Source organism: Siphateles boraxobius, unplaced genomic scaffold (assembly GCF_051911475.1).
Source record: "Siphateles boraxobius isolate OS27281-9 unplaced genomic scaffold, OSU_SipBor_1 7, whole genome shotgun sequence".
NCBI classification, from domain to species: Eukaryota; Metazoa; Chordata; class Actinopteri; order Cypriniformes; family Leuciscidae; genus Siphateles; species Siphateles boraxobius.
The window spans coordinates 24266119-24289464 of NW_027509197.1; the positions used below are offsets into that span (position 1 = coordinate 24266119).

Below are 23346 nucleotides of genomic sequence, written 5' to 3' on the forward strand. Positions count from 1 at the left end.
GGAAAAGCTGAATTTTCAGCATAATTACTCCAGTCTTCACAAGAATTAATTACATTGTAAATATATTAAAATAGAAAATAGTTATTTTACATTTCAACAATATTTCATAATATTATTGTTTTTATTGTTTCTGTTCAAATAAATGCACTCCAGGTGACATGACAAATCTTACTGATCCTAAACTTTTGAATGATGTAGGTGGTGTTCAGTTCAATACATCACCAAATCTGGCAAGTTACAGTAATTAATTTAATATTTGGGCTAATTTAAATACTCTCAACTCCATTGAACACATTTTGTTCTTGCATTTCTACTCTCTGGGTCTGATTAGGGAAAAAAAATAGGAATTCTTTCAGTAATAAATCTCACTGTTAATTAGGGACAGAAACATATGATACATTTTGGCTTGGCAACATGTAAGTTTTTACACTGACATCAACAATAACCCTTATGACTTACCTCATCTAGAAAATCAAATTTCGTTAGAGTTAAGTTCTCATGACAAATGTGACCTGATCCCAAAAGGGTCATTGAATATTCTATCTACTCCCTTTTTAATCATATTATCCTTTCACCAAACCAGATCAGAGCCCATTGTTTACATAGACAGAAAACAACAGAGAAAGAGGCCAGTTTCTTTGCAAAAAAATTAAATAAATAAAAATAACACTTGGTTTGACAACCTTTGTGGGAGGAGGTCAACTCTGGGGATTTTCTGGACTATCGGTGAGGGGCGTTATGGGTGTGAAACTACACTGATATACATACATCCTCAACTGTGCTGCAGTGGGCAGAGAGAGAGAGAGAGAGAGAGAGAGAGAGAGACAGAGAGAGAGAGAGAGAGAGAGAGAGGGAGGGAGAGGGAGAGGGAGGGAGGGAGAGAGAGAGAGAAAAAGAACTGGATGAAACCACACTCTTCTGACGTCTGTGATGACCTCAGTGAAAACAGTGTGATAAGTGAAGACACTCTCCACCAGCAAAGCAAACATTTGACTGGGGGCTGCTCTTGTGTGCCTTTGGATGGGCGAATGGCTGCCAAATATTTGTTGTTCTGCCCTGTTCCTTTCTACATGGGTCCAGGCACTGCTGATAGACTGTTGCTCATATCCCACGTCACATGTCTGGATTGAACTTTGCCTTGGGAGGAGCTGCGTTAAAAGCCTGTTTTGAAGTCCTTTGAGTGGCACATCTGTTTGAAAGCAAGGTGCAACAATTGTGGAGACAAACTCGCACAAGCTCTGCTGAGTAGGCAACATCGTAAAGGAGTGCAACCATGGGCGCACCCTCAATTAATTTCACAACCAAACTAGATCTCATTGCGCTGACACCACACCCATCTATCTAATAACAAACTGCCTCCACCCTAAGACCACAACTCACCAGCTCTCGTCATGCTCACACAAACACCTCATATCTCAGCCTTTTTGGGGCCTCTGAGGTCATTGAAGTTGCTGTGTAGAGATGCTGAACTTTCCAAATGAGGTTTCTAAAGAAGGCACTGAGGCGTAATGGTCGGCTCACTTAGGTTTTGTGTATCTGGCTAAGAGCCAATGTGCTTGCTCTATCGTTCCCTTTCTCTGTTTTTATCTTTATCTCGCTCTCTCACTACCTCCACCCCTGACCAGTTACTTCCTGTTTCTGAAGGAGGGACCATTGCCATCAAGCACTATTTATGTAGACAAGAGAGAGGCGAATTATGGGGCATAAAGTGGTGCTACTCTTGATCACATCATTCATTTTTGGCGGATAGCTATCCGATCATGAAAAGAACAATTGTAAATGTTTTTATAAGTAGGGTGGGGTATTAATATTCCAGATTTCAATTCACAATTCACAAATTACAAATTCCTTTGGGTATATTTAGATGCAATGTGCCTTTTTCTTTCCAAAGTTTCCAAACTTTAAATTGCATCCCCTGTGTCAAACTGAAACATAATATAACAATGTGTAAAATTATTAAAAAGTATAAACTTATCAAACTCATGAACAATCAGTTACAAACTCTCAAATAGTGGAAAAGCTCTAAATTCTTTGAATTCATGAGTAAACTGTTATGGTTCATGAGTTCATGAGTCTTTTTAAACGATTTATTACAAGGGCCAGTTCAAAATAGATAGTTTGTGAACTCGACAACACAGGTTGCGCTGTAAAGAAAAAAGACGCATGAAGTGTAAATAAGTCCAAAAATTATACAAAAGTAATTATCCTGAAATTGTACAATCGAAGCACAAATATGCGTAGCAATCACCAGCCTGAATACTGTCCCCAAGAGAATCTAAGCACTGCCCATTACAGTTTCTCTTAAAAAAAAACTCTGACTAGCTCATGTTTCTCCAGTCTTAACATTTTCTATTCCTAAAATCTATTTTGCCTTAAAAAAAGTAGAGTAACTGATATATGAAGTTTCGCCAGCAGAGTTTCCTACCTCTTGCTTCCATCCTCCAGTCCCCAGCCTGACTAATAATTGAAAGCCTGCATGGTTTCCCTGCGCACTGGGGCTGGGCCGGGCTTTGATTCAGGCAGTGTGGGCACTGCTGCTTCATCGCTCACTGGAGAGAACCTGAAACTGCTCTCTCCCACTCCACCTAGAGAGAACTCCTTTAGCCTCTTCACAGCACTAGTGGAGGAGGGCTGATTTCCCATTGTGCTTCATTAACCTTTCCTGGATCTCATCAGCACGGATTCATCGAGATTTTAAGCATGCGCTCCAATGCCATCATCATTTGAGGGAGTAGATGGGTCTCTAGATATTGTGGTGGCTAAATGCAGAAACATGGATTATTATCCACAGATTAGACAGGCATATGCTTCCAAAGAAGGCCGGTGTGCCTCAGGTATGGGTACTGGGACATTTTACTTTTCTCACTAATAGTTTGTATTTTTTGATACAAACGAAATAACACACCAAATGTGATAATCAGAAACAAAATAAGTCAGCGCCACAACATCACCCCAAACAATCTATGGACACAAATCTGAATTATTAAGAAAGTGTGGCAAAGGTGAATAGAAGTATTGATCTTTAGGAGTGCAGATGGACACCATTAATCTTGAGGGTGGAAACACACCAAGACATAAAAACATAACTATGTAGGGAGTTGGAATAAAAAGCCCAGTCCTAAAACCTATCTTATCTTCTGTCAGGCTAAGTGGCCAGACGCAATTCAAGCATTCACATGTTGAGGAAGGATGCAGTCTAATGTGAAGCTAATGTGAAGCGCATGTATGGCAGTGTGTGTCCATGGACTTGTGTATAGAAAAGAGAGTGAGTGTGTGTTGGCTTTTTTAATGAGCACATACCCCTGCCCACTGCAACACAAACGATGAGAGGCTGTCAGCCCTAGTGGACTGGGGATGTGGAAATTGAATGGAGTCTTTCAGTTCTGTTGCTCATCTCCCCTGGGGTGAGAGACTTGTTACCATGGTTATGTTGGATTCCTGCAGCTAATGGGTGGGAGTAGCGTAGCTCTGGCAACCTGGCTCCTGTCTAGGGTGGAATAGACACGCTGAGAGCTGGGGGGTGTGGTGGCAGGACTCTAGGACATGGGAGGTCACACACTGACAGGACTGCACAAAGACACACACGAGTACTGTTAACAAAAAAAGGAAAGACACAATAAAACGTGAAAGATTATCCTTGCACCTTCCTGTCCACATGTGCCTCGACTGGAAAGACTAGTGTAAGAGAAACAACTATTACACATGTAACATATAATTGAAACCCTTCAAGAAAATAAATGGCAACTATACATCATGCATTTCTCATCGTTTCCCTCCTACATGTACGTCTGACATACAATATCAGAAAAAAAGCATATGTATTATAATTTCTAATAGGCTAATTACCGTTAGAGTAAAAAAAACCTCCTAATCTTAAGTATTAGGCCAACAACAAATTGAATGCACATGTGTATCAATGCAAACATTAGCTAAGCAAGCCAAGATGCTGCAAAGGCTGGTAAAAGTTAAAATAAAATTTGCCACTACTTGCCACTGTTAAAGTCTTAAAAATATATAATAGTACAGTGGTGTAATAATTCACCACTTTTAAGAGAGAGTTGCAATCTATTGCTGAACTCAGACAGCACACACACCTTCCCTTTGGCTGTGAACATTAGCACAGGCTATGGAAGCACCTGAGGAAAATGATGACAGGAAGCTACTTATCTTTTCTCCTCTTAAAATCAGGTGCTCCTCAGACAATCAGTCACACAAAAACAACATCTTGTGGCAACAAAGAACAAATTAGCATTTTGAAATCAAAGTGGGTCATTGATAGGCATCACTGCTTCCCAAAATTCCCAACGCTGAGTGTTCCAAATCTGCGCCTCAGTACCCTCCTCTCGAGCAATGCAGATGTCTTGGCTCGGGTTACACTTGAAAGACTGAGTCATGGCTGATGCCTGGCCCCCCCAATGGACTCAAAGGAACTTGGCTCAGAGATTTATGAAACCCATCCCATTCCCTGCATGGAGCTGGCAGAGCTTAGAATATGAGAGACTTTTGTTTTCCAAACTCTGATGAACTTCTAGATCCTGGGTGGGGATTAAGATCGACTCACCAATCAGGGAGCTTATAATACTATTTCACGTCTTGCCCTCAATGTTGCCAGGAGAGTTAAGCAATCCAATAAAGATTTCAGACTGTATTATGGCAGTCAAAAAACTGAACCAGCCAGCTGTTCTCGTAACTTTTGAAAGCTGAAGAGATGACAGAAAGATGTGTTACATATCACTGGCATGTGTTGTGTTCTTATATTTGCTTATCTAAACACGACCAAACCCTTATTAGTACATACACTCAACCATTAGATCATAAAAAGGTGCACATAATCACATTTTAATGACACATTAAGTTTAGCAGTAGTCAAGATACATGCAGTGATATTTGGTCACAGATCACACCCTACTGTGTACATTCATTTTTTTTTATAACTTTCTTTTTTATAAATGCTGCCAAGTAAAAGCAACAATGTATACATTGACAGCGGACAATTCTCTTCCTGAAATTCTTCCATGTAAATTTAAACCAGGTCAATGTGTGTTTTCTTGCTGATTCTCTCTTTTGTCCTCCAGAGCTCAGCAGTTCCATTGCTCACCCAGACTGCCTTGAGTCGTGGCCACCACATGCTCTCACTGTCCAACTATTTTACTAACCGCAGTGAGACAGCTTTCGTTTCAGTGGCTGCAGGGTCTGAAGGATACCCCGGGTCGACTACACCCAAACACTGAGGCAAACTGTTTGGATCACAGCCCTGAGGTCATATTAGTGGCTCAGGGGACAACTTCATTATTCATATTACACTCCGTAGAGTTTTCTTGCTTGAGTTATGGCAACGCACTGACCTCACTCCACTTTAATCCAGGGAATAATGTGATTCAAGATCTGTTCCAGCACAGAAATGTTAAGGAACAACCATGGATTAACACCACAATTAACACTAAGCATCATATGTATATAACATACTGCGTAAGTAAATAAGACCAGTTCATTGTGATTCTTAACTAAAACCATTTTCAATTGATGCTTCTGTTAATTGAAACAAAGCTGGGATACAATAAAATATAAATATTTGATGAACAAATGAAAAACTGAAATATCAAATAAATTGAAGTTGAAAAAATTCAGTTTGAGTTAGTCATTTTAGTATTTATATATATATATATAAATAAATAAATAAATAAATAAATGACTGACAGATATGATGATAGATAAAAATGACAAACACCTATCATAACAAAATAACCAAAATGTTTATGAAAAATATAAATAAAAGCTAATTAAATACTAAACTTAAATAATAGTAATAATAATAGTTAAATAGTAATAGTTAAATAGTTAAATTGTTATTTTACTATTATTTAACTATTATTAACTCTGCATCTTTGAATTGAAGCTTCTTTCAATTCAAAGAAGCTTTATGTGTTTGATTAACTAAAAAGAAACAAATCATTAAAATGAATAGGATCATATGAATCATTGATTCAGGAGTCATACTACACTGGTCACACTGAATATATTTGATTCACTAAAAATAAGCTCATAAGAGTAATTTGTTCTGGATTGGACTAGATTTAAAGGGATAGTTCACCCAAAAATGGAAATTCTGTCAGTACTTAAAATTGTGTTATTATTTTGTTCCAAACCTGTATGTATTTCTTTCTTCTGCTGAACACAAAAGTTGTTTTGAAGAATATGGGCAACCAAACAGGCCCAAGGCCCCTTTAACAATGGAAGTCAATGGGGGCCCATCAACTTTTTGACTACACATTTTAAAAAAAATATCTTCTTTTGTGTTCAACAGAAGAAATAAACTTGAGTGTGATTAGATGACAGAATTTTCACTATTGGGTGAACAATCCCTTTATATTTTTAACATTATAATTGATTTGACTGCACTGACATTATTGGATGAGAACTGTACTGAGCTGGATGAAATGCTTTATAGATTAAATGAACTAATTTAAGGAATAATTTACTCTGGACATTTAATCTTTAGAAAAATAATGCACACCCGAGGTGGTAATGCAGCCTTTCTTTTTCTAATAATTCAACGGCCCGGAGTCAATTATTCCGCTTATGTTCCTCAAAACATTGTTCGGATGATGTAATTAAAGAGATTTGAGTTTTGACATAGTTTTTGTCCTTTTAAACACTGTGTGTAAGCATCTAATCTAACAGAGGCTTCAGCCACTGATAGCAGTCTGATGTTATTAATGCATAACTAATGTTATTAATGCAGTCATATATATAGAGAGAGATTGATTGATTAAGGTCATGGGTTTGATTCCCAGGGAAAGCAAGAACTGATAAGAATGTAAATCTGTACCTTGAAATGCAATTTAAGTCGCTTTGGATAAAAGCATCTGCCAAATGCATACATGTAAATGAACATTTATCTGCCTCAAGAACAGCACTGTTATTACCTCACTAGTGAGAAATTCATGTAGTTCTTTAAGTTGTTAAACTATTTTATTTTAAATGGAACTGAAATGCGTCAAGGTGCGTCAAGACCTGCCTGGATCTGTGCATTTCCCTGAAAATAATTGCACACCTTATAACGTTCATCAACCAATCAGATTCAAGCATTCAACTGCCCCGTAGGCCTATACTTGCTGATCTTTACAACGGAACTGAATCAACGCTTAACAGACTTTAGCTGAACAATGACACCATTTGAACTGTTTTGTATATGTAGCCTACTGTTTGCATAATTTTCCTGTTATCACTGTAAAGCTGATTTTAAACAACCTGTTTTGTATAAAGCTCGATATAAATAAAGGTGACTTGACAATGGTTGCAATATCTGTTTCGCGCTATAGATTCAGTAAATGTGTTACAGCTCTTTGAAAAAGTAGCCTATTGAAGGAAACTTTTTCTTCCTAATACATTCTCAGTGGCAAAATTGAGAACAACTCTCTTCATGTGACTCGTTACTGAAAAAAGCTAAAGATATTACAATTGTCATTAAACCTAAATTATTCTAATTGTTTTCGTTTTCATTTTTTAAAAGTTTCTTGGCCTCGAAGTAATACGTTTACTCGTCATTAGGTGCGGTAAAAAGGTAGCTTAATTTTGAAGCCTGTGAACAATTACTTGTGTGGTGTCAGTCTTGGACACAGAGGCCATGTCTCATCCCTTTACAATGACTCTGGGTCTATTAATCCTTTGCAGGAGCTCCAAATTATAGAACAAATGAAAGTAGCCGGATCTCACCGCAGGGACAGGGATCGCCTATTTTGCTGACTCGTTAGTTTCGTTTGACATGCCTGTTTGTGCAAGAGGGAGAGCGGGAGAATATTTATTGGCTTCCAGAAATGTGAGAGAGCTGGGTACGAGCGGCTCAAGGGTCTTGTTATCGTCCTCTTTGCCTTGGTGTACTTTTTGGGGTTTAATGAACACTCGGGCGGTTCTCGCGCTCCAATCAGACAGAAGTCTCTGCCACTTTCCGCCGCGCTCCGCCAGGCTCGCTTCAGCACCGCTCGCCTCTCCTGTCCTCCAAATCAAATGAGAGGGACATGATGGTGGTGCTGAAAGGCTCAGCCGCTGAATAATTGATGCCTTGACAAGTGTGGAGTCAATTTATCCAGTGGCACACTTTGAGTGAAATTGTGTGCATGATCAGCAGCAGCAGGGGGGAATAAGTGTACTCCTAATTTTATTTATTTAATTTTAAAGACATTTCTGGAATGCACCAGCATCCACACAGCACAAAGGTTTGTCGGAAGACTATCGTTTAGTCGTCTCTACTCTCGCTGTTAGAATAAAAGCAGCTTCAGAGTAACAGGGGTCCAATTCACTGCATGTAAAAAATTTACCAAGCCATCTAGTATTCAAATAAAAACTGCGTTCCAGAATATCTACTACAATTTTAATGTAAAATTTCAACGACATTTATTTATTGGTTTACCTTACTTATGTAAATTAGCCTTAGCTATACCATTATACTCATTTTGTCACAGGTGATTGCAGGAAGGCAGACGGCGGCGAGGATATAATTCCAAACCGAAGGTTTAAAGATAATGTAACACACTAAATACAACAGAGATCGGACAAACACTGACTGAACAGACGGAACTAAATGCAAACACAGATGAAACTGATTAACAGAGCACTGGTGATACAGATGAACTGATAATGACATAGAAGACGACATGTGATGTGATGACAGGCAGACAAGTCCAATGAAAACAAACTAAGCAGAACACAACTGTGACACATATAACATAGTATAGCCTACCAATTATACTCACAGAAAACAATTAGCTAAGCTAAGCTAAAGCTATTGTTTAAAATAAAGCAAAATAGGCTTGCTAGAGTACACTTAAGCTTGCTACTTCAATTTTTTTAAATAAAGACAATATTAAAAAAGTCAGCTCTAGTGTATATAATAGTATATCGAACAGCTTTGTACAAAATGTCCCCCATGTCATGATCCTTCAAAACTTTTTCTGCACAAACTACAGTGATGACATGAACTTTGGACAATAAATATTGTGGCTTGTGTAAGTTTATGACAGTGGTTGAGTGTTAATGAAACACAGAAAATAAGCAGATATTTATATGAAAATTGGAAAGAAGGGGACATTATGAAATAGGACACTGGCTGGATGTCAAAATGGAAGTGTTTTTATGAGACAGTTTTGGCAGGAGAAAACCAAAGCCTGGGCCAGAATGAGAATAAAAAAACAATTTATGTTACTTCTGCGAGTATCCCAAGTCAGACAATTCACTGTGGAGTCACTGGATTTCAAATTGGGGGTTCATATTTGTAAATCTAAACATGGCACATTTAATTAATTCCATGTAACTTTTTTGGCGACTATGAAATGGACAGTGGTGTCCACTACATTTCAAGTGTTAGTTTTTAAGTGTAATTAAGTAATTTAAAGGCACAATACCTAAGATTTTTGCATTAAAATATTCCAAAATCACAAGGCCAGTGTTATATATTTAGTTAAGGTGATAACTTACAATATTCCAAATGTTTCAAACAATGTTTAAATCGCGAGAAAATTTCGATTTTAACCAAGGAAATGGGGCGTGTGAGCAGGGGTGAGCTGGGAGTCACCAGTCAATCGCGTCATATCCGCGTTACCCTCGGTTTCCGCTCGTACTGCGTGGAGTCCTGGACAAATGCGGAAGGTGTAGTTGTGCGTTAGCGTCTATCAAGCAACAAACGTCAGCTTGTTTCGCGCATTTGTTATGGAATGGAACACAATTATTCTTTAGCGATTGCAGCTGGTTCTGTCGACAAAGAAACTCATTAACGCAAACGTCAATGAACGGGTCAACCAAACGACCCAAGAAGAATTTGGGACATGAAGAGAAATAAAACCAGGATCAACATCGGTGTGGCATTTCCTAAATGAAGAGAACTTCGTGAAAATCTCGAACTAGAAAGATGCGCCGATCTTGCATGTGTTTTAATTGATAGGTGAGTAACACCGTGTTCTGTATTCAATTTTCATGTCAGTAAAGGATTCAAAACAATTAGTATTATTGTTAGAATGTCTTGTTGTCTATGCATATGATGTGAAAAATCGTAAGGTCATATTCACCGCAAATACTTCTATGTAAATAAATATACAATGTTCTACATAAAGATTAATCAGTCCTTTGGCAAATGATGTGGGTATGTTCGAATGAACGTTAAAATGCGCAGCGTTATCAAAATTCAACAAATACAGTAACATCTGTGATAACTAATTTACTATTAAACCTTACTTTTCTTGCGGTTATTTCAGTTTAATTAAAAACAAGCATGTCATTAAACGCAACATTTATAGAAATCGAACTTTACCTCATCCATGAAAATTAATTTTCGATTCCCGTCTGACTGATTTATCCACGGTGGAGTTGAAAACAACAGTTCCCGTCATTCCGCGCTCCTTCACGTCGTCATCAAGCAAAGCCGTTGTTGTTGTTGTTTTGAATGTAGCGCCCTCTAGCGGCATAAAATCTAAGGTATTGTACCTTTAAGTGTAACTCCTAATTTTGTAATAGGGATTTTTTTTATGCAAGAAAATTACACCTGAGATATTACAATACCAAAAGATAGCCTTTAACCTCAACAGAAACTTTTTTTTTTGCTTAAATATATTTGCAAAATATTATTTCCTGACATATTCATGTATATTGCTCTCATATATGCTAATGATAATAAAGACTGGGATAACTATATCACTTAACAGATAAAAAAACAAGTCTGAAAATGATCATTTATCAATGAATGCATGCATATAATATTTAATCTATCCACTGTTTGCTGTGTGTACATAGTGTGCTTGAAACTTTTATGTTCCATTCTCATCCTCTCCTTCACCGTTCTGAATGAGTGCTGTAAGGAAATGTCGAAGGTGTAGGGTAAAGCCTGGCCAAAGAAAATGATTCATTGAAACACGGTATTCACTTTCAATCTATCCAGTGCCTAACAATGTGAAGGCTGCAGTGGAAGTGAGTTTGAATGTGAAGTGTTGCTATTTCTCCTCAGGCGTTGGACTGTGGCAGATGCCACGCACCTTCGCCCACTCTCCACCCACACTGGAGCAGCCGTGTACTCAGGGCAGATTCTATGTGCAAGCTGCACTCTGACAGATAAAGAAAATCACATTGACGCAGAGAGGGAGAAATCATGAGCTTCTTCTAGTGACTTAGCTATGAATATTAGCGCTAGGTTAAATGAGTCTGAAAACCCTATTCACAGAGCATGGAACGAACAGTTGTGATCGTTCCAGTCATATCTATCACAGATTTAGTTTTTTTTTGTTTGTTTTTTTGGTTTGGCTGATGTACATTTTCATAGCTATTTTGTGTCACAGCGGATCGTTAGTTAAGCCGACAGCCATTTATAAAGCGTTGCCGTGGAGGGTTATTGAAACATGACGTGGGTGAGGGTGTGAGTCTACAGTCTTGCATACAACCGTAAATCTGGTGAACTTACCATGGCTCCATGCCATTCCACTTGAGCTGTTTCTTTCAGTGTTTAGCTGCCATTTCAGTGGATGGAGAGGGACTTTTTAACTTATATGGGATGAGACAATGGGTGTGCGCTTGCTTCATAATACTTCACCAATGCCCTGTGCAAGACAAATGTCATTAACATTCCATGGTTAAATGTTACAGTCCATCTAAAACAATTCAGAGCCAAAGTGCCATTCTACCAATCAGACCCACACTAGCACACCAATGGAGTCAGTTTTACTATTTTTAATCAATCACTTAAGAATTGTCTATATAAAACTAGAGCAGGAGAAAGTATTTTAACATTAAAAAACACACACTTCAATTCATATTTCACTTGTTTCTCCTTAACAACCTTCACCTAAGTCTTCTCTTTCTCTGAAGAAAATATATAAAAAATATAACCCAGACTAACTGGGAAAAATGTAAAATTACAAGCTTTTAAATCATGCAAAAATTGTCCCCATTCACCTTTGTAAGAGCACCATCATTGATTTGTTTTCTTTCATTTATATTAAACCCAAAATATTCCTTTAACCTTTAACTCTAAAAGTAAGTTATAAAAAAGCAACCTCTGGCTTCCCATGAGCAGCTTTGGACCATCTAGATAGTGTATACTGTATATGGATTGCCATACTGTACCTCTGTACTGTCCAATATTCCTATGCCTCTCAGAATTAGGCTGTCAGCCAGGTCTCTGAGGCTCAAAGGCAGACAGGTACACTCCTCACCTGCCCATCCGCAGCACTCACCTACAGCCGAACATTAGATAAAGAGACTCTCTGCATTATTAATCAGGGAGTGTAAAGAGGAATAGGGGAAGGGGAAGATAGAGAGAGAGAGAGAGAGAGAGAGAGAGAGAGAGAGAGAGAGAGAGAGAGAGAGAGAGAGAGAGAGAGATAACAAAATGAGTAAGGCCAGCCACACTTCTGCCTGAAATGTGACACCACGCCCAGCAGACATGCACTGCAAAGCCAAAAACACACGCTGACTTTTCCTTCTTCTTCGTTTTCTAATTCTGCCTGCAACAAAAAAGAGAAAAACGGGAGAAACAATCCCAGCCATTCCACCCTGCCAAAACCACAGGGAAATCAATACAAAACATCTGGGGATGGAGTGGACAGGGCAGGTTTTGTTTGCTGGGACCAAATCCAGAGAAATACAGTCCTGCCGGATCTGCCCAACTATGGTTTGGGTTGCCAGGGAGAGAAAGAAAAGGTTGAATGGTTAAAAGCCAAGAGGAAGATGGGGAGAAACAGGGGATCACTTCCCAAATCCACACCTCACAAACACAATGGATTGACATTTTAGTCAGTTTAAGAGATGTATTGTTAAAATGGTGTTCAAATTGGAATAAGTTCTGCTGTATCACATTTACATTTGTTTAAGGGGGCTCAAAAGCAACAATCAGAGACAGAGTGCAAGGGGCAAGCAAACAGGGTGGGGAAATATTGCTGAAGTACAGAATGATATTCAGGAGTCAGAATAACAGACTTGATATTGAATATCAAACTTGCTTAATGTTTAACAGACATTTTTGCACAGGTTTAATAAATAATGAAATCAATAACACCAATGGGCTCAAGGATGGTCTGCACAACCCAGGGCCAGTGTGAATTTCTGACCAGTTGATGAAACAATAACTTGCTCTTTAAATTTTGCCTACTGTGGTGGCAAACACAATTATATCACTGAATACGAGACAAACATATACCAATTCTCTTTGATGAGGTTTATTTTCTTGCAAGCAAAGGTCAGCAGTCGTACAGTCAGGCTGCAGAGTGTGACAATGAAGGGAGGGCATCCTTCCTTCTGTATAGTTTTGACCTCCTTGATAGTTTCCAATGGAAATATTTTCAACCATTCATGGATCACTATTTAGACTTGTTCATCATATTCTATACTTGAGCGGAGGCCCCTCTGTCACGCACATATAATCTCACTTTTCTCATTTCCAGCCATGTATAAAATGGTCATATACATCATATATTCACAAGATAACTGTTCTTTGTTCTGTCTAATCAGTCCTTGTGCAAATTATCTTATTATCGAATTACTGCCTTCTAAGCAATTCCATTAATAAAGGAAAATCAAACATATAGAAAATGGAAACATAGTACATAACATATTCAATTTCTTCCACACCTACACATTTTCTTCAGCTTGTGCATCCATTTTTATGCCTTACAAACTTAAACACTTGGTTTTCTGTTATACATTTTAGAGTTGTTGCAAATTCGGCTGATTTTTTCACCAAAATGACTTGTGTTGACTTGAAATGCATAATTATGTGTTGAAAATTAATTACAAACCTATCAGTAATGATTTGAATGGTGCGCAAAGCTGATACCAGCAAAACTGTGTTAAAAACTGGAATTAGCTGTATAATTTACAGGTTGTTGCATTTAGTCAAAAATAATTTAAGTAAACAAAATCAACTGTAAAGAAAATGTAACATTTAAAATCTGCCAATAGTCCACTTAAACCCTTTCTTGCAATCAACTGTAAGCTCATCAGATCTCCTATTCAATCAACAAATAATGTATAGAACCAGATCCCTACCCTAAATTTTTTTCTTTTTCAAATATGAATTTCACCGTACTGTACATCACAATACGGAAGAAAAGATCAGCCTCTACTTTCGTTTAATCACAAATTTAACAAAAATAAAATATTACATTAAATATACATCGGTATATATATATATATATATTTTTTTTTTTTTTTGTTCTGCACGGATATCACAAGGATACAGTACAAGGAGGGGAACGAAACCCACTTGGGTTTATACAGAGTTCCACTCCGCTTACATGAATAAACAACAAAAAAATAAATAAAAATAAAGACATGCAGACAAATAATTTAAATAGTAAAGAGAGGGAAAAAAACATTTTCCAAAGCCTGATTATCCTTTTAACTTAAGGTTACAGATGTTGAAGAGTAATGGTAAAGGAGGATCAAAAGTGAAGAGCAGCAGATAAAGTGTACTGCAGGAGACTAGAACCAAATGCTGTCATAGTAAAATCAAAAGGTCTTTCAACTGTTTTTTAAAGACAAACAAAGAAGACATATAGATCTTAGGGACAAACTTACTTTACTCCATAATTGAGGACCCCTAAAACTGAGGTCAGTTTTATAGCCTGAAGTTCTAGAGAACGGTAAGACAAGATTTAATTCACTAAGCCTTGTTTGATGGATATGAGTATCTGAGATAAAAGTAAAAAAGTGTTGTACTGTTGGTGGAAAATCTTCTCTCTTGTAAATAAACTTATGAATAAATATGCATGATAAGTAAACATTGACGTTCTCAATTGGTAAAATCTTGAATCTAAGAAATAGCGGTGCCGAAGGAGCATATTATTTCGACGAGTAAGAAATCATCCGCAAGAACTTCTTTTGAATTTTAGAAATTCTTGCAAGATAAGTGGGAAAGGTAGCACCCCAGACAATATTGCAATAATTCATAAAGGGGAATAAAAAGCTATAGTAAAGCGTTAGATGAGCAGATGAGTGAATTGAAGGTAAAACAATTCTTAAAATATTTAACATTTTAGAGGATCTTGTACAGACTAGATCAACATGTTTGAGCCAACTCAACCTTCATCAATCAGGACACCGGGGAATTTAGTTGAGGCCACTTGAATAACTGGAGCTCCATCAATTTGAATACAAGCATGTTCTTTGGGGTAGAATTTATTAATATTGTGGAATATCATAAAGTTACATTTTTTGACATTGAGCGTTAGCTTGTTGGTGCGAAACCAATTTGATAATATTTTTAACTCGTCATTAACATGCCGTATCAAAGTGACAAAATCCTTGTGCACTGCAATGAGATTGGTATCATCAGCAAATAAAATGGGTAGTAAATGTTTACAACAAAGAAATAAATCATTGATGTAAATTAGAAACAATAAAGGACCCAAAATAGAACCCTGAGGAACCCCAAATGAAATTTTTGAAGTTTTAGAAAAGAAACAATTGAAATAAACAAACTGTTCTCTGTTAATAAAGTAATTGCGGAACCAAACTAAGGCAGTACCCTCCACACCATATCTATTAAGCTTAGAAATCAAAATAACATGTGAAACAGTGTCGAACACCTTACATAAATCACGAAAAACACCAAGAGCAAATATTTTATTATCAAGGGCATTTGATATATAATTCACAACCTGTATTAATGCGTGTTCTGTTGAATATTTTTTCCGAAACCCATATTGGTGTTTATAAATAATGTTATTAGCAATTAAATGTTTATTTAATCGTTCGTAGACGAGTTTCTCAAATATTTTAGAGATACAAGGCAGAATGGATATGGGACGATAATTGCTAAACTCCTTTATATCACCTGATTTGCAATTTTAAGAGCTTGGGGAATAATTCCGGATTGAAATGATAAGAAGATAACATAAGTGAGAGGTTGAATAATATGATCAATGGTCTGCTTGAGGAGGATACTCTTAATACCATCGTATCCAGGGGCTGAATTTTTTAAAGAAAAATAATATCTCGGACCTCCTGCTTAGTTGGGTGATCAAGATTAGGGAGGGGAGCGTACCGCCCATTTATTTGGCAACATGGATCATTATCAGTCTTCTGGATATTGTGAGCTAAATCAAAACCAATTTTGGTGAAAAATGATTAAAGCCATCAGCTATTTCAAGGGTGTCTGGTAGACACCTATCATGGTCCCTCATCTCTGTGGGTGCAGATGTAGCCTTCCTATTACGACTCAGTACCTGATTTATAATGTTCCAGGTTGATTTAATGTCATTAGAGACACGATTAAACTGGTCGGCATAAAACTTTTTTTTAGTCGCCCTTATTACTCTTGTGAATTGGTTCCTATATGTTTTGTTTGTTTCTAGGTTATGAGGAGTGGGCTTGATGATAGACTTGCGATACAACCGATTTTTCTTTCTAGATATTTTCCTCAATTCACCCGTAAACCAGGGTTTCTCTCTAACTACTTTGGATTTCACAGCTATCAGAGGAAAACTGGATTCCAGAGCAGAATTAAAGAGAGTCAAAAATAAATCATAGGCTTTAATAGCATCCTGCAACAACATGACCTCATCCCATATGATAGAGCTGATGGCTGATTTGAATATTCCAATATTTTTAAGGGTGACATTTCGATATTTTACATTTAAAATATCGAAATGAAATGAAATAATAAAATATTATCATTATTTTGTTTTGGGACCAGCGCAAATGTTGGCAGGGCAAGTAAAAATGTAAAACTAATGACCCTTGTCAGAATAAAAAAACATATTGTTGAGCCTTGACCAATCAAATCTGTCTGAAAGATGAGTGTCTTTTCACAGATATGAAACCTCTTAAGATGGGTGTGATGAAAAATTTGTTCAGAGTTGATACCGACCCCTGCTGAGCACAGTTTTTTCTAACTCCACCTGGTTGCCTGCATTCCTATAGCTCACTGATCTCCCAGTGGACCCCCATTGTGGCCCCAGGCACAATCATTACACTTCCAAGATGCATCAGTGCCCCTTTGCCAAGGTGCCACCCCATGTTGGCATTTACGACAGAGGACATTAGGCGTTCCACTTCAAGGACAATAGAAAGCGTTGAGGATGTTTTAGCTTGCATTAATGCATGTAGCAATACAGTACCCTCCCAGTCATGCTAACATTAGCATGTAAATGGATCCATTAATTGCTCTAAAAATATTACTTAGGGAGCTTGGTGGCATTTTAATGAAGGAGGCTTTTATGTCAAAGTTTGGGCATGCTTTTAAAATGGCTTTAACATTGGGAGAGATCAGATGTTACATGAAAAGCAATGCACAGCGCTTGACTAGAAAGTACCTCTTCAGAAGAACTTTTCATGTGAATGAATGAATCACAATGAAATAACACATTAGGAAAGAGCAGCATTAGACACAATGGACCGTGTTTGAGAGTGCAGTGTGACTCAACCTCTTGACCGTATCCTTGTCTACTTTTGCGGTTCCTGTGTATGCTAATCTAACACACACTATGCATCACATTCTCAGAAAGTTCATTACTACAAACCCATTAGGTTCAATGGCAAGACCCTCATTCTCAATATCCCTCTAAAAGTGCTGGACTGCACAAAGCATCAGGCACAAGGTCTAGGCTACATGTGGAAGACTAGAACTCAAAGGTAATGAACCCTTTGACTGCCCCAGTGCTATTTGCAGGGAAACTAATTGGTTGAGAGCAGCAGGGCATTCATTTGAACACGTGGCTGGGTAAATGTAGTGCAATCGGCTGTGAAGGGTAGATCAATGCTCTACAACGACAGAACCCATGCAAATGCTAACAAGGATCCTAATGATTATGAGAGCCACACCTTCAGTGTTTACAGCAAATGGTTTACTAGAGGGCTCCAAGTATGAGTTGATCACAGAGAGAATGGCTCTGACAAAGTGAGCTGAGGTGCTCATACGGGTGATGTGAGATCAAATATAATATAGCTCATAACATTTCCTGATCCTACTCCCTGTCTTTTTTGGCAGTAAATAAGGAATTCATTAAAAATGAGGGGCAAAAAAAGCCTCATTTTAAACATTTTCAGGCATAATTTCAACCCCAGAGTTTTCTCGTATCATCCAGTTATTTTAGCTGTACAACAACAGTATGGTGCTTGATACTGCAAATTGGTATTATTATTACCATAGTCATAAACACTGGTTTGTAGCACTTATAGTTTTACAGTTTATATGCAATTTGAGAGGTGAGGTCTCTAAGTTGCAACATGGGGTGCCTCAGGACTAAGTGCTTGGACCACTTCTCTTATCCATCTACATGTCATCACTAGGATCTGTCATCCAGAAACATGTTTTTTCCTATCACTACAATGCTGATGACACACAAATCTACCTCTCATTCCAACCAGTGGACCCGATCGTAGCTGTTCACATCTCAGGACCCATTCACACTACTGCATTTTAGTTTAGAAACGGAGAATTAAAACAAATACGATCTCCGTCCACACCAGCGTTTTAGATAATATTAGAATTGATCTCCATCCACATTAAAACGACTGAAAACGTGGATCACGTGACCATTCAACTACACTGGGCATGCGGGTGCCGGTGTAAACAGGAAACAGATTGACTACTCCTCAGATTTCGCTGAGGTTGATAAGTGTCGATCTGGACATACGAAAGTTTTCGCACCATTCCTCAGGAACAAAAACTTCATTGATAAAATTATCCCACCATGTGCTGGTTCTTCCCGGCTTAACCCAAAACCGACGCTCCATGTACAGTCGATATCGCCGCTGCACACGGGAATTGTCACAGATCGCTCGAATAATAGCTTGCCTCTGGAGCATGTAGGTAGAGGTCTGCACTCCCGCGGGTCCCGACGCAAAACAGTGCGGCGCGGGACAAATTTTTAAAGGTCATTGCGGGAGCGGGCGGGATGATGAGGTGCACTTGCGGGTGCGGGCGGGAGGGATGATACGCTGCACTCCCGCAAATTAAATATGAGTATAAAGTAAAATATATAAATGATTAAAGTAGCGTACATAATTTGTAGTTGTGAGGGAGATTCTGATTGGCAGCAATAAAAACGTTTTAAGCCGCCTAAACTTGTGAATGTTGTCGGGTAGGGCGGGGCCTAATCTCACGCACACTTGTTTAGAGACAATTCCTTTCCCGCTGCTCCGAGTTCGAATTCGAAAGCTAGTTCAAGTTCAAAATAGACAGCATGGACGAGGAACAGAGCGCCTCTAGTGCTTCAGATAAAGTACTGTTGTGAATATTATGCTGTTCGTAATATGGGACCAATAAATATGTTACCAAGTATTGGTAAGGAATTTTGTGTGCACGCATTTTTTTCCCCAAGACCTTTCGTCAGACAGAAAGTGCGGGCGGGAGCGGGACATTATATCACAGATGCGGGCGGGAGCGGTACTAAAAATGACAAATCTTTGCGGGAGCGGGCGGGAGCGGGACTGAACACTGCGGGAGCGGGCGGGAGCGGGTCTGAAAATTGTGTCCCACGCAGACCTCTACATGTAGGCAGTAATAGCATTGTAAAATGCAGAATTTACTTGCACTAACGTAACTGGTAGTCCAGGATGTTGTTGTATGTTTTCTTCCGTTGTATGACACCCAATCAGAGAGCCGGGCGTGAGCCTCTACTTCATCATTTCTAAAGTCCTCGGTTTTGATCCGTCTAAACTAAAACGCCCTCTGGAGATTCAAAATTCATTTCTAAACTTCTCCATTTTACGTATTCATTTTTGCCGTTTTAGTCTGGACGGGAGGTGCAAACGTAGCAAAAGGTCTCAGTTTCTAAAATAAAATGTAGTTGTTTGGATGGGGCCTCAGCCTGCCTGACAGACATTTCTTGGATGAAGGACAACCACCTTCAACTAAACCCTGCGAAGACAAAGACAGAGTTGCTTGTGGTCATGGCCAACCCAAAACTCCATCACAACTTCTCTATCAACTTCTCTATTCAGCTAGGTTTGTCAACCATAACTTCATCCAGGACAGCCAGGAACTTTGGAGTTGTGATTGATGATCAGTTGAACTTCACAGACCACATTGCTAGAACTGCCCGGTCCTGCAGATTTGCTATACAACATTAGAAGGATCATGCCCTTCCTATCGGAGCATGCTACGCAACTCCTTGTCCAAGCTCTTGTTCTATCCAGACTGGACTATTGTAATGCTCTCTTGGCAGGCCTTCCAGCATGCACTGTCAAACCTCTACAAATGATCCAGAATGCTGCAGCTAGAGTTGTCTTTAACAAGCCGGTCTTTAACAAGCCGAAGAGAGCGCACGTCACACCTCTCCTCATAAACTTGCACTGGTTGCCAATCGCTGCTTGCATCAAATTCAAGGCACTGATGTTTGCCTACAGAACAACCACTATCCCTGTATCCCATACCTAAACTAAACTACTTCAGACCTATTTGCCCTGACTCCAGAAGCTTGCGTTCTGCAAGTGAACGGTGCATTGTGGTGCCATCTTAAAGAGGCACAAAATCACTCTCACAGACCTTGGACTCGACAACACTTGACCCAACACTTACTGTTCTATCTAAAAAAAAACTAAAAAAATCTTGCTACATGTACTGTGTGGACTGGCATTTTGCTGCCCTATTGTTTATAAGGTTGTCTTTATTGCTCTCCTCAGTTGTAAGTTCCTTTTGGATAAAAGTGTCTCCTGAATGATTAAATGAAAATGTTATTCCTCTCTATTGTTATTTACCTAGTGGCCAATTAAGTCTCTCACAGTCACAGAAGAGCTTATATGCGTAAATAAAAGTAAAATTAAGTAACAAAATAGTGTTACAGTACACTTCACGTGATTGCTCACCAAGTATACGCTTATTTCACGCAGACGTTATTTTGAAATCGAAAGCGAGGCTCCGGTGGGAAGAAAACCGGAAGTGTCGCCGTTAATCATAGGAGAGTCGTGAATCATAGATGGAATGCGATGGCGTATTGTTGTGTTTAATGTAGAAATTAGTTATTCAAAAATGTACATATATTTCTTTCATACTTTAGACTATATACAGTGAAATTCATTTATAAATATTTTTTTTTCATGAAATTAAAAAAAGAAGCAGGAACGAACACATATCCTATATTGCATATTAACATCCAATGGTGTAAATCGCAGCAGCAGCTTAAGGTTGGTAGTCCAAGGCATTGTTGTTTATCTTTACTTCCGGGGTTATTCCCACCGGAGCCTCGCTTTCGATTTCAAAATAACGGCTGCGTGAAATAAGCGTAGCCTATTGCAATTAGTTGTTGTGTAGGCTTTTGGCTACCTCTGCCCATTGGATGGAGAAGGTGGACGAAGCTCTTCAAAGAGAAAAATAAATAAGACCTTTTCAACCACTATTTAGACTACATTTCCAGCAGTTTAGGGTAACCAAACTAATGAGGCTATGTGTTACCCTACAAATATTTCAGCAACCAAGTCTGTTGACTATGTACAAAAAGAACTACGATGCTTGATTCAAGACAGAATAACCGAGTCGGTTCTTTTTACCGAATCTGCCTGAAGTTTGCGAATCATTCGAAAAGGTCACTAACGCTTCTCAGTGTGATTCTCAGTCAATGAAACAACAGTAAAAAGTAACGCCACAACACAAAAAGTACTGAATGAAGTGGATATATACCTACAATCAGCTCAGACCAAACTACATCTTATCGTTTGTCATCGATGAAGAAGGTCGTAAGTTACTAACACCTGCGGCCTCTGTAAACGACTCCATTATGAAGGTAAAGGCATGTTTTAGCGTAGTAGAATATCACAACTGGGTTACACGAAAGCACCTATGACGGTGTTTTGGGGGGCATTTAGGCTAGCTACCTTGAAGTAGGCTAGTCTATTTAAATATGATCGTAAATGAATTAGTATGTTGTATGATATCAGTCTCATCATGCCATCCGATGGCATCCAAAATCCATCAAGTTCACCTATTTTAATAATATAAGGATAAACTACCAGTCAAAAGTGTGGAGTAATAACGATTTTTTAAATGTTTTTAAAAAAAGTCTCGGCCAGGCTGCATTTATTTGATCAAAAATACAGTAAAAACAGTAATATTGTGGAATATTGTTATAACATTTTTCTATTTTAATATATTTTGAAATATAATATGTATAAAATGTGTATGCTAAAATATCTAATATACTTATTTGGTCCTCAATCATTTAAAAAAAAATTATTATCGTTCAAAACATTCCTTTTGGTGCTTAATATTTTTGTATTTAGCTGTATTTAGCTTAATATTTAATATTTTTGAAAATCATGGTACAATACCATTCAAAAGTTTGGGTAAGTTAAAAAAGAAGAAGAAATTAACACTTCACTCAGCAAGAGAACATTAAATTGGTTAAAAGTGACAGTAAAGAAATGTATAAAGTTACTAAAAGATTAATATTTCAAATAAGTGTTTTTTTTTACTTAATATCAAACAGTCCTGCAAAAAAAAAATATCATAGTTTCTACATGAACTTTAATTAATAAACAGATCCATTATGATTTCTGGAGGATCATGTGACACTAAAGATAAAATAAATCCAGCTTTACCATCATAGGAATAAATTAAATTTTAAAATATAAAACAGTTTTTTAAATTGTAATAATATTTTGCAATATTATTATTGTAATATTTTACTGTATTTTGGCCAAATAGATAAATGCAGCCTTGGTAAGCATAAGAGACTTCTTTCAAAAACATTTTAAAAAATCTTAGGCTAATTAGTATTAAGATTTCATATTGTACATACTTTTATTTATTTATTTAGTTGGTTTATGTTCATTATTTTTATTTATGGTTATCCCTATTCTGTCCATGAGCTTTGTTGTTAATGTAGATTTGATTCGTTGTTAGTAATGAAAAAGTTTCTCTGTTAACACTGGTTGCGGGGTTGTTGGGTTTTTGTGTGAATGAGTTCTCGCTCAGCTTCTGCCATCTGCCTCTCAGTTCATGCTCTGCCCGGTGTGTCCCCACGGTAGATGTGTGGTGGGAAGTTATTCAATTAGAGGTGCATTATTGGGTCGGCCACATCAGTGCTGCTGACTTGATGATGTTGTGATTACCTTGGTCTGCATTCCTCTGCTCCACCACAGTGTAGTAGACTGCTTCGTGGAAGACAGAATGGATGAGATAGAGGGAGAGTCGGTGAAGGAAGAGGGGGAGGGAGAGAGTCATGGATAGAGTGAAATGGAGGTCTATCAGAAATGCCTGACTGATTTCAAATGAACCTCCTAACCACCTCGGTCCCTGGCCACATTCAGACGCTCAGATTGACAGAGTGGGCCGGCAACAGTCTGCTACCACTTTATCAGACTGTAATATTCCTGTTTTTTCCTATCCGAAATTCATTCAGGTTTGAGAGGTACTTTGGATCACTG

At 38.1% G+C, this 23346-nt stretch overlaps 1 long non-coding RNA gene across 1 annotated transcript; it reads right to left on the reverse strand.

Annotated features, from left to right (window-relative positions):
- Positions 1–2029: 2029 nt before the first annotated feature.
- Positions 2030–12235, reverse strand: LOC143723986 (uncharacterized). Its single transcript, XR_013197211.1, has 3 exons — positions 12106–12235; positions 11444–11579; positions 2030–3590 (listed from the first exon to the last, which is right to left on the reverse strand). It is a non-coding gene; the product is annotated as an uncharacterized LOC143723986 (long non-coding RNA).
- Positions 12236–23346: the final 11111 nt, after the last annotated feature.